This window comes from Saccopteryx bilineata, chromosome X (genome assembly GCF_036850765.1).
Source record: "Saccopteryx bilineata isolate mSacBil1 chromosome X, mSacBil1_pri_phased_curated, whole genome shotgun sequence".
Classification (NCBI taxonomy): domain Eukaryota; kingdom Metazoa; phylum Chordata; class Mammalia; order Chiroptera; family Emballonuridae; genus Saccopteryx; species Saccopteryx bilineata.
The window spans coordinates 120,328,951-120,341,939 of record NC_089502.1 but is presented as its reverse complement, the minus strand read 5'-3'; the positions used below and the strand labels follow the sequence as shown (position 1 = coordinate 120,341,939).

Genomic DNA, 12,989 nt, shown 5'->3' with positions numbered 1-12,989 from the left:
CACCAGTTTGAGCACACACCACTGGCTTAAGCATGGGATCATAGACATGACCCAGTGGTCACTAGCTTGAGCCCAAAGGTCACTGGCTTGAGCAAGGGGTCACTGGCTTGAGTAAGAGGTCACTGGCAGCCTTGGCTGGTTGGCTCCATGGTAGAGCGTCGGCCTGGCATGTGAAAGTCCCAGGTTTGATTCTCGCCCAGGGCACACAGGAGAAGTGCTCATCTGCTTCTTCACCCCTCCCCCTCCTTTCTCTCTATCTCTCTCTTCCCCTCCTGCAGCCAAGACTCCTTTGGAGCGAAGTTGGCCCGAGCACTGAGGATGGCTCTATGGCCTCCTCCTCAGGCGCTAGAATGGCTCAGTTGCAATGGAGCAACACCCCAGATGGGCAGAGCATCGCGCTCTAGTGGGCATGCCGGGTGGATCCCAGTCGGGTGCATGCGGGGGTCTCTCTGTCTCCCTGCTTCTCATTTCAGAAAAAAAAAGGTCACTGACTCAGCTGGAGCCCCCCAGTCAAGGCACATATGAGAAAGCAATCAATGAATAACAAAAGTGCTGCAACTATGAGTTGATGCTTATCTCTTTCCTTTCCTATCTCAGCCTATCTTTCTCTCTCTCATGCATGCGAAAGCGCAAAAAAAAAAAAAAAAAAAAAAAAAAAAAAAAAAAAAAAAAAGAAAGATATTTAAAACATGCAACCACTGCTTTGAACAGGAAATTGATTTCTGGCTAATTTACATAGTTTTCATCTCTTTGGGTGAAAACTGATGCTAGGCAGAGTGGTCAGAGCATACATAAATCAGTGGCTGGAGGCATGAGGCAATGGCTTTTGTTTCTGGCTATTTAATAAGTCACCACATGAACTACCTCAAGGAAGTACTTCCCTTCATACATATTAGTTTTGCTAAAAAAATGATACTTGCACATTACCTTACTAATGAAAATGTAGTAGGAATTAAAATAAAACTATCTGAAAGTACTTTCAACTATTAATAAATTGGAAATAAAATAAAAATAAGCAAACTATGTATTTACAAAAAAGTAGGAAAGGACAGTTAAAGAAATGTTAACTGTGATTATATCTAAATTAAAAGAAAATTCTACAATATGTATTACTTTATTCTAGGAAAAATTATTGCAAAATATAGAAGAAAGTTCTAAACACAGAACAATGGTATATAAAATATAAAAGTAGAAAGTAAAGAAAGTACAATCCGGACTCAGAAACAAGATAAGTAGCTCTGTGGGTCAGAAATGGCCAGACACCCAGAGTGTGTGCAGGGCTGAAGATACGAGGTTGTTAGGCTTGGGATGGGAAGTAGGTAATGGCTGCCGGAGTTCAGATCCTGTTTGGCGTAAGAATCTGAAAATGCGGCCCTGGCAGCTTGTTTCAGTGGCTAGAGCATCGGCTGGGCATATGGACATCCGAGGTTAGATCCCTGGTCAGGGCACATAGGAGAAGCAATCATCTGCTTCTCCCCCTTCCCTTCCCCATTCTCTCCCTTTTCCCCTCCTGCAGCCAGTGGCTCGGTTGGTTCCAGCATTGGCCCTGGGTGCTGAGGATAGCTGGGTTGGTCCAAGCATGTCAGCCTGAGGCACTGAGGATAAATTGGTTCATTTGCGCACCCACCCCAGACAGGGGTTGCTGGGTGGATCAAGGTCGGAGTGCATGCGGGAGTCTCTCTTCCCATCTCCCCTCCCCTCACTTAAAAAAATATATCTAAAAACACTCCATGCAAATAAAGGGCCTGAGCCAGGCTCTTTGATTCAATTTGCCAGGGATAGTATCAGGGTTCCCAACTCGTAAAAGGGGGCTACAAACAGCTGCTGTTGACCACTAGGTAGAACTGCTTAAATGCCCCCCTTTGGGGGGATATAAAAGATTAATTTTCACAAAACTTATTGACATCTATACATATATCATGCATAGTTTTTAAAAATAAGAACTGCAATTGAACTAAGGATTTGACAAAAAAAAAATCCCTATTATAAACTGAATAAAACCAGAAGAGCTTTAAACTATGTGACTGTTAGAAATGAACAAATAAAACGAAAAGTCAAATGATGATTACAGATATTTGTCAAAATAACTCATCTTTTAAAAAATAAGCTGGCTAATTCATATTTTTTTTTACCATTTTAAAGACCTTTTTTTGAGAATGATAGTGATGCAAAGAAAATAAAAATATAAATATAACTAAAAAATAATATAGTAGATGTTGTTGCTAACATTAATTGTTCAATTTAACCAAGTAAGGAAAATTTTTTCTCTTTTGTTTTAATTTTAGATACCACAATATTAACTTTAGAAATGAAGAAAAGAAAGGTTTATGTCCTACAATTTCTCTTCAAGAAACTATTACAAGTTTTCTTTAATTTTAGAGTCTTTTTTTAAATTTTTATTTATTATTTTTTTACAGGGACAGAGAGAGAGTCAGAGAGAGGGATAGATAGGGACAGACAGACAGGAACGGAGAGAGATGAGAAGCATCAATCATCAGTTTTTCGTTGGGACTCCTTAGTTGTTCATTGATTGCTTTCTCATATGTGTCTTGACCGCGGGCCTTCAGCAGACCGAGTAACCCCTTGCTGGAGCCAGCGACCTTGGGTCCAAGCTGGTGAGCTTTTTTTCTTAGCTCAAGCCAGATGAGCCCACGCTCAAGCTGGCAACCTCGGGGTCTCGAACCTGGGTCCTTCCGCATCCCAGTCCGACGCTCTATTCACTGCGCCACCACCTGGCCAGGCTAGAGTCTTTTTTTAAAAGATTTTGTTAATTGATTTCAGAGAGAGGACAGAGAGGAAGGGGGGGAGGAGCGGGAAGCATCAACCCGTAGCCGTTACCTCTCGTATGTGCCTTGACCGGGCTAGCTTAAGGAGCTGACCCAGTGACCTCAGCCTTCCAGGTTGACATTTTAGCCACTGCACCACCGTGGCTCAGGCTAACTTTAGAGTCTCTTCATAGATAAATTATACATAGGGGCATTCCTAAGCATATATTGTGGTGGGGTGGTAAGCCTGGTTCAGAACCACAGGACTAGGTGAGAATGAAAATGGCCACTTACTACGTCACCAGTAATTTTCTACACCAGTAAATTACTAGTGATATGGTTCAAGATGTCTCTCTTTACGTGCAACTCCTGCAAGCTAGAAACAGTCTAATTACTCTGAAGGAGATGACATAAAAGGAAGCAGGCAGTTACCACCGTGAACTTTTTAGCTCTGTATTGTTAATGACACTCCGTGGCCCAGGTATTACATTATTTTATTGTGAGGTGGGTAGAATCCTTATGCTGTATAATCAGTTGGGAATACCAGCTCTCAGCAGTATAAAGGGAGTGTCTTAGAATCATATTTATAACTTTCCCTTGAAGAGCCAAAAGAAACGTCCTCGTGCTGCCAAAAGAAGCGTATCTAAAGGAGCTCCTAGCGGATTGTGTTTTTTAATGCACCACATCCTTTTAGTCCTTACCATGGAATAGACGGTATATTTTGTGTGAGAGGGATTAAAAATAGGCTACTCTAAATTGATTAGTTTGAGCTGGTGGCTTTAAGGTTATTTGTAGCTTTCATATTTAGGACTATAACATGCTACAAATTTATCATAAGCAGTCCCTGACTTCATAAGAGGTGGCATTTTAAATCAACATCCCGTTAGCATCTTATTGCATTTTTTACACAGCTTCCTGGGCAGGAGCGGATCATCATTCTGTCCAGTTTGGGAATTAGTTCAAAGCCACTTAGTACCATCATCTGATTGTTTCATTCAATTCGCAAACAATTATTGAGGACAATTTTTGAGCAAACACAAGGTGTGGCTAATACAATAATACACCTGTCATCTGAAGATGATAAAATAGTTCCTAGGTAGTCCCAGAAAAGAAATTCCAAATATGTTTTGAGAAAGGACAGCACTTGTGGACAGAGCATTAAACTCTTTAATGCAGTTCATCTGCCTGTTCCTCTGCTAAACAAACAAACTGACAAACAAAAATTTGTGATTGCTGCTTGCTTTTCTTCCCTAGGGAAAAATCAAATTCATTTATTTATTTTTAAATTAAAGCTATTGGGGTGATATTGCTTAATAAAATTAGGTTGGTTTCAGAAATATCTGACTTTGGGTGGTGTGCACATATGCAATGTAGAGATGATGTATGGTAGAATTGTCTGCTTGAAACCTATTGCTACATTTGATTATATTTTCAGAAAAACATTGTTATGCTTTTGGGAATATATTACATATGTACCTAACATCCATCAGGTTTCCGGAGGGGATAAAAAGTACTAAAAACAAAGGAAAACAAGATTAACTTCAAGAAAATTACCTCTGGGGCCTGACCAGGTGGTCGCGCAGTGGATAGAGCATCAGCCTGGGACATTGAAGATCTAGGTTCAAAACCCTGAGGTTGCTGGCTTAAGTGTGGGCTCATGTGGCTTGAGCACAGGCTCACCAGCTTGAGTGTGGGGTCGCTGGCTTGAGTGTGGGATCATAGACACGACCCCATGGTTCATAGACTCACTGGCTTGAGCAAGGGGTCACTCACTCAGCTGTACCCCCCATTGAGGCACATATGAGAAAGCAATCAGTGAACAACTAAGGTACTGCAACAAAGAATTGATGCTTCTCATCTCTCTCCCTTCCTGTCTGTCTGTCCTCATCTGTCCCCACCATCTCTAAAACTAAAAAGAAAGAAAGAAAATACCTCTGGGGCCAGTATGAAGACCATAGGATTCAATGCCTAGGAGCACAGAGAAATGATGCTCTCAGGCCAAATACGCAGAAGCTTTATGATGAAGTGACAATAGAAATAAAGAAAAGAGAATAGGTTCTAGAGCTATATTTGAAGTAGAGTTCAGAATTTAGAAGCCAATTTAATACATGTACCAACAGAGTAGAAAAGAGAGGAGTAAAAGTGGAAGGTAAATCTTGGGTTTCCAGTTTTAGAGACAATAAAATTAGCAAACTAAACTGAAAACAGGAAGCCTAGCATTGCTTTAGAGGCATATAATGCATTCTATTTTCAACACTGCGGAGCCTGTAGGATGTTCAGATGGAGATGTATCGTAAGTAGCTATAAGTACAGTTCTGGAGATCAGAAGAAAGATGTAAGATAAAAATAAAAATGGGTCAAGTCTTAATGGTGGTTAAAGTAAATGAAGGTACTCAAAATATCTATAGAGAAAAAAAAAGAGAATTAAAAAATGTAACACCAACATTTAAGTGTTGTATACAGTAAAGAGAGCCTATGTTGATTATTGCTAAAATTCTCAAATTGGTATCTTAAGTCACTACCATCTGCCCCAGCACTTAAGCTTTTATACCCAGCTATCTACTCCATATCTCATCTGGATGCATAATAGGCATTTCAAATGGAACAAGTTGACATCTTCTCAAAATATGTTGCTTTTGAAGTCCACCCCACTTCAGTAAATGAGAAATGGGTCCCCCACTTTCCAGTTGCTTAGTCTAAAAACTGTAGACTCCTTTGACTCTTTCACACCTAAATCCAGTCCATTATAAAACCTTTTATGTTCTATCCTCAAAATATAATGAAATATAGCCACATCTTCTCACATTCACTGCTCCTATTCTGGTCTAAAGCAGTCATCTCTTGACTGAATGATGACAACAGCCCCTAATGGTTTCACTGCTTCCTTTCAGTTTATAGTAACAGAGGGGCTAGGTTAGTCAAAACATGCCATTTCTCTGCTCAAAACTTTCCAGTCACTCCCACGTCATTCAAAGTAAAAGCAAAAGTCCTTACAGAGGCCCATAGGGCCCAGTTTAATCAGATCGCATTACCTCTCTGAACTTGTTCTCTACTACACTCCGTCTGTTGCCCCTTTTCTGTCACACTGGTCTCCTTAAGGTTCCTCCAATTTGCCAAGCATATTCCTTCCTCGGGACACCTTCCCTGACATGGCTCACATACTCAGGTTCTTTAGGTTTTGCTTAAATGTAACCCTTTCAGTGAGTCTTTTCTTAACTACCATGTTAAAATAACACATCTCTTCCACATCTGTCTCTCTCTTCTCAACTCCTTTCCCTCTTTATCATGATCTGCTACACCACACATTTCACTATTTCATCTGTTATGGCGTGTCTCCCAATTTCACCTTCCCAGAATATGAACTTAATGAAAGTAGGAATTTTCACCACTGTATACCTACTAACAAGAAAAGACCTAGCATCAAAGCATTCATTGAGTGAGTGAATGGATTCGTAGGCTGTTTAGGACAGATGACATATACTGAGCTCTTTCTATGTGCTAGCCATTGTCCCAAGCACTTTTCACTTAATTCTATTTGCTAGAGAAACAGGAGAATTACAAGGTATTATCATTCTGGAAACCAAGAAAGGGGAAGTCTCACAATAATTTGTACTATCACATCTAATATTACTTTATTCACCAATTCATATCTGTTCACAGAGATTAAAGATCAAGGAGTGAACTTGCAGAGGCCTTTATAAGTTAATATGCACTCTATATGGAATTGGGTCAGGAAATCAAAATACAGTATTTGCCCACACAAATTACAACGATAATCTCTGTTCTGATCTGTATTGTTAAAACAAAATATTTTCCTACATTGGTGACAGCAATGATCTCTGTTCTGATCTGAATTGTTAAACGAAAGAATTTAGTTGAGAAACAACTTATTCTTTTATTTATGAATGATAGAGAATTTCCTTTTTATTTACAAAATTTGGCAAACCTCCTTTTGAAGTAATATAGCATATAACTTTTATAAATGTGCCTTAAACTACTTAGGTATATGTAGATTAAGATGGTCCAAAGCAAGAATGTCTACAATTTTCTGTGATGATGGAAACCTTCTGCTTTGTTCTGTCCAACAGAGAAATCAATAGATGCATGTGGCTCTGAGCACTTACTAGGTGGCTACTGAAATGGAGACAACAAATTTTCAATTTTATTATAACGAATTCACATTCCAATAGCCACTTATGGCTACTGGCTACCCTCCTGGACAGCACAAGTCGGAGGAGGAGGAGGAGGAGGGGGAGGGGGAGGGGGAGGGGGAGGGGGAGGGGGAGGGGGAGGGGGAGGAGGGGGAGGGGGAGGGGGAGGAGGGGGAGGGGGAGGGGAGGAAGGGGAGGGGGAGAGGAAGGAGGGGGAGGAGGAGGAGGAGAAGGAGGGGGAGGGGGAGGAGGAGGAGGAGGAGGAGGAGGAGGAGGAGGAGAAGGATGTTACTTCATTTCTGGGTTCAGCTGGGCAAGATCTTGGATTAAAAAAATCAAATTGCGCCCTGGCCGGTTGGCTCAGCGGTAGAGCGTCGGCCTAGCGTGCGGAGGACCCGGGTTCGATTCCCGGCCAGGGCACATAGGAGAAGCGCCCATTTGCTTCTCCACCCCTCCGCCGCGCTTTCCTCTCTGTCTCTCTCTTCCCCTCCCGCAGCCAAGGCTCCATTGGAGCAAAGATGGCCCGGGGGCTGGGCATGGCTCTGTGGCCTCTGCCTCAGGCGCTAGAGTGGCTCTGGTCGCAATATGGCGACGCCCAGGATGGGCAGAGCATCCCCCCCCTAGGGGGCAGAGCACCGCCCCTGGTGGGCGTGCCGGGTGGATCCCGGTCGGGCGCATGCGGGAGTCTGTCTGACTGTCTCTCCCCGTTTCCAGCTTCAGAAAAATGAAAAAAAAAAAAAAAAAAAAATCAAATTGCAAAAGGTCACACAAAGAGTTTTCTTGTTCTTTATTTATCTAGTAAAAGATTTATAAGAATGTAAAGAGAAGCCGCAGCCAAGTTGCATTTGTGCAGTTGACACACACAGCAAACATAGAATGCGAACTTCTAATGCAAAGGTATCATTAGCTAATAGAGAATACAGCTCTCCCGGCCTCATAGCACATCCCCTAAGCCCCACTGGCCCATTATTACTCCAATCCTATGTGCATACACTGTATAAACATACGTACATGCACAGACGAGCTGCATGGATATACTGTATTTTCTCCAAACTCTGAGTGGTTATCCCTCCAGGGCACTTAGCGCTGTCCAGCTACAGCTTGCCAGTTTATCACTTTATTCTTACATGCCCTTTGACATTCTGAGGACTCCATCCCAAGTCCAAGGAGTCAGAGGTGCCTTTGGGACCTAGTTCCGGCTCTAAAACTCCGGGATGCGGTTGCTTTCCTGATATAAGCACTGCCTCTCCCCCTTCTTCTGCTTGCTGGAATTCACACATTCCGAGAAAAATGCCAAGAAGAGCATGGAGTCTTTAGGGATGACATTGCTGAGCCACGGAGCCATCAGTATCTGCCTGTCCCTGAACTTCTCATTAAGTAAGACAAATAGATATCTATGAGGCAAGTTACTAAACTTGGGTTTTCTGGCAGTTGAAACCAAGGCCATCCTAATGGATACATCTTTCCTCTGTTGATATTGGCAAGTCAAAGCATTTCTGGTTAGTTGTTTTTTGTTAGTTCATTTACCTGTTTAATCAAAAATGTTTTGGGGCTCTGGCTGGTTGGCTCAGTGGTAGAGTGTAGGCCTGGCGTGCAGAAGTCCTGGGTTCGATTCTCAGCCAGGGCACACAGGAGAAGCGCCCATCTGCTTCTCCACCCCTCCACCTCTCCTTCCTCTCTATCTCTCTCTTCCCCTCCCGCAGCTGAGGCTCCACTGGAGCAAAGATGGCCCGGGCGCTGGGGATGGCTCCTTGGCCTCTGCACCAGGCACTGGAGTGGCTCTGGTAGCGGCAGAGCGATGCCCTGGAGGGGCAGAGCATCGCCCCCTGGTGGGCAGAGCGTCGCCCCCTGGTGGGCATGCCGGGTGGATCCCGGTCGGGCGCATGCAGGAGTCTGTCTGACTGTCTCTCCCCGTTTCTAGCTTCGGAAAAATACAAAAAAAAAATGTTTTGGGGATAGTTACGATGTGCCAAGCTAAGTGCTAGGCAAGGTGGTGGATAAGCAGCCAATGTGCATACCCTCACAGAGATAACGTTCTCATAGGAGAATAAGTCTAGTAAACAGTTAACCCAGAACAGTGAGATAAGCACTATGTTAGGGGGGCCAAAGAGCATGGGCTTGACAGTTGGTGGTCAGAGAAGGCTTCCGGGAAGAATTGGCATTTACACCGAGACCTGGTCATTAGGTAATTGAGAAGACAAAATATGGCTATGAGAAAATGACAGTAATTCCTTGTAACTTAACTGTGTTGGGATGGGGAAGGGGGGATGGAAGAGAAGTAGAAAATTAGGCTGGAGTTTTAAAGAAAGGCCAAATTATGAAAGACCATGAAGTAATTTAAAGGAGTGTGAACTGGCCTGACCAGGTGGTGGTGCAGTGGATAGAGTATTGGACTGGAATGAGGAGGACCCAGGTTCGAAACCCTGAGGTCGCCTGACTGAGCGTGGGCTCATCCAGCTTGAACATGGGCTCAATGGCTTGAGTGTGGGGTCGCTGGCTTAAGCGTGGAGTCATAGATGTGACCCCATGGTCACTAGTTTGAGCCCAAAGGTCGCTGGCTTGAAACCCAAGGTCACTGGCTTGAGCCTAGGGTCACTGGCTTGAGCAAGGGGTCACTCACTCTGCTGTAGCCCCCCTGGTCAAGGCACATATGAGAAAGCAATCAACGAACAACTAAGGAGCTGCAACGAAGAACTGATGCTTCTCATCTCTCTCCCTTCCTGTCTGTTTCTATCTGTCCCTCTCTCTGACTCTATCTCTATCTCTGTCAAAAAATAATAATAATAACAAAGTGTCAACTCTCTTCAAATAATAATGGATAGGCCACTAGAGGCTACAAGGAGGGAAACCAGTTAGATGATTGGTGTCATTTAGGTAAGGCATGGTATTCGAAGAATAGGGACAAAGGGAAGGGACTGCATTTGAAAGCTATTTAGGCAGTAAATAGTTTTGTAACCATTTAGCTTCCGAGGTTATGAAGGAAGAGTCAAGCAGGAACTTCTGATCTGGATAATTGAATGGGCTGTGGTATGGTTCACTGGAGAGGGGTCCTTTGAAGAGAAGTAGATGGCATTTGGAGATAGAGGTGGAAAGAGGGCAAGGATAAGTTCAGCTTGGGCCTATTTGGTTTGAAGTTCCTTGGGGACATTAAAATGGAAAGAAATCAGGAGGATATGCAGGTTTGAAACTCAAAAGATCCTTCTTGGCTGCAAATAGTATAAATGGATAGTCATCAGCAGATTGAAAATATACCAGTGGATGAGTTTTCAGAGTATATAAGAGAAAGGAATAAAAAAGAACTTTAGAGGCATGAGTCAAAATTAATTTGGCAAATTGCACATTCTGTATGTGCCAGTGAAAAATGTAATCTGGCTTCTAACATTTTATTTTACTTTTCCCATTACAGAAATAACTACATAATCAACTATATACTCAATAAATAATAATCCAAGTGGTAGCTTTTTAGGGACCAAATAAAAAAATGTAAACAGCCCTGGCCAGTTGGCTCAGCGCTGACCCAGCATATGGACATACCAGGTTTGATCCCCAGCCAAGGCACACATGATAGGCAACCATCTGCTTCTCTTCCTCTCCCTCATCCCCCCTTTCTCTCTCTTTTCTCCTCTCATAGTCAGTGGCTCTATTGGTTTAAGCATCAGCCCCAGGGCACTGAGGATGGCTCGTTGGTCCATGTCAGCCTCAGGTGCTAAAAATAGCTCAGTTGATTCGAGCATTGTCCCAAGACAGGGGTTGCCAAGTCAGGGTGCCTGTCTATCTCCCTTCCACTCAGTTAAAAAAAATATGTAAACTGGAAGCCCTTCTTCTGAGGAATCCAAAGACCTTAATAAAGTGATCATAAGAACTGAAAGAGCTGCTCGGAGATTGAGGGAGTGTGAGAATGTGGAGAGGGGTCTGCCAGAGAGGGGGTGTCAGTGAGACAGACCTCCCGTGAGACCCTAGTTTTGTTCCATGAACGAGCTTTTCTTTTTTTTAGTCCCTTCTTAGTTTACAGTATTTAAATCCACCAAATTAATTTCTGATCTTATTGCATTTCCAAAGAAGCTTCTCTTTTGTGTGTGTGTGTGTGTGTGTGTGTGTGTGTGTGTGTGTGTGTGACAGAGAAAGTCAGAGAGAGTGACAGATAGGGACAGACAGGAAGGGAGAGAGATGAGAAACATGAGTTCTTTGTCATGGTAACTTAGCTGTTCATTGATTGCTTTCTCACATGTGCCTTGACTAAGAGGCTACAGCTAAGACAAGTGATTCCTTGCTCAAGCCAGTGACATTGCACTTAAGCCAGTGACCTTTGGCTCAAGCCGTCAACCTCGGGGTTTTGAACCTGGGTCCTCTGCATCCCAATCCAACGTTCTATCCACTGTGCCACTGCCTGATCAGGCAAGAAGCTTCTCTTTGAATAGCAGGTATTTCCCATTGAGATCTAAATATTGACTCTAAGATAACCATCAATTGCATATGAATATGTCTTCCTGAGCCTACCAGGCCCTTGTTTAAATGAACAAACAGATACCAGATCTGTATTGGGAGCAGAAGTCCAAACTTTGCCAAGGAAAAGGAGGCCTTCTTCCCATCAGGATCCTTTTGATAAGAGTTCAAAATACAATGCCCAACTTCAGGTTGAATCTTTCCCACGGTCACCTGGAATTCAGGACTAGAGCTGCTCTGTTCCCCTAGAGTCACCAGCTTTAATTTATTTCACAGTAGTTTCCACCCTTCAATCTCTAGCTCAATTTCAAGATCTACTTGGTCTCTTGGTCTCTTAATTTCCATATAGCCATAGGTCATTACTTGTAAGTTTCTGCTCTTAGCGCAAATTTATTTATTTATTTTTAAGTCCCTTGATGGTGGCCTTCTCTTCTTATGAAAAGCCACCTGACTTTTTCAGTAATTCATGTCATCATCTGGAACTCATTTATGTTTCACTGTGGTCTTTTTCATTATTGTATACGTACTATTTTTGCCCATTTTCGGACAGAACTGAGTGCCCAATAATCCTTAAGTTATCCTAGCATGAACAGGGTAGCACGAACTACTTCATTATGCAAAGAGAGTCATCATTCAAACACTATTTACCGCTGCCCCATTCCAACACTTGGTTCGGGATCTTCAAGCAAGAAAGCCTACATCCTCAGGGAGTTCAGACTGATGTGAAGAACAAGTATTGAACAATTAGTTATATAATTCATCTTTTTATTTCTAGTTAGGATAAATGCTAATGACAGGTAAACACAAGGGGTGAAGAGAGTGGATAAAGAGACAGGACCTAGTTTGGGGAGATGATATCTCTAAGAGCTGTTCATTCCCACACACGTATAATGAGAAATGAAGCTACGAGTCATGTTACATGACACAGATTTTCCCATTGGGTGTGTGGAGTGATGACATTAGGGACAGCTCTAACTCCAAAGTGACTTTCTTGTCAGATTAAGGTTGGGGTAGCATGTGCCATGAAGGCATAGAACAACGGTTCCTTGGGTAGAATCTCAAAGTAGACTGATGAATGGTCCTTTTAGCTACAAATCAGTACTTTTGGCTTTGTGTACTCTTTTAGTTATGTGACTACCTTCCTTACTGCAGGGAAATTATGTTATATAACTAGGTCCTTTATCTTTAAAATAAGAGGACTTAGGCCAGGGGTCGGGAACCTTTTTGGCTGAGAGAGCCATGAACGCCACATATTTTAAAATGTAATTCCGTGAGAGCCACACAACGACCCATGTACATTACGCATTATCCAATAAAAATTTGGTGTCGTCCCGGAGGACAGCTGTGATTGGCTCCAGCCACCCGCAACCATGAACATGAGCGGTAGGAAATGAATGGATTGTAATACATGAGAATGTTTTATTATATTTTTAATGTTATTATTTTTTTTTTATTAAAGATTTGTCTGCAAGCCAGATACAGCCATCAAAAGGGCCACATCTGGCTCACGAGCCATAGGTTCCTGATCCCTGACTTAGGCAAACCTGTGAGTTTCATTAGATTTGTCATCTTGGGTCCTCCCAAGCCTGGATTAGCAAGATTGAGAAAACAAATCTGTACTGCCCACCCA

General features: G+C 42.7%; 1 protein-coding gene across 5 annotated transcripts in view; it reads right to left on the bottom strand.

The window, feature by feature from the left end:
* DMD (dystrophin) overlaps nucleotides 1-12,989 on the bottom strand; it is a 2,360,554-nt gene that overhangs the window by 616,923 nt on the left and 1,730,642 nt on the right. The window lies entirely within an intron of this gene.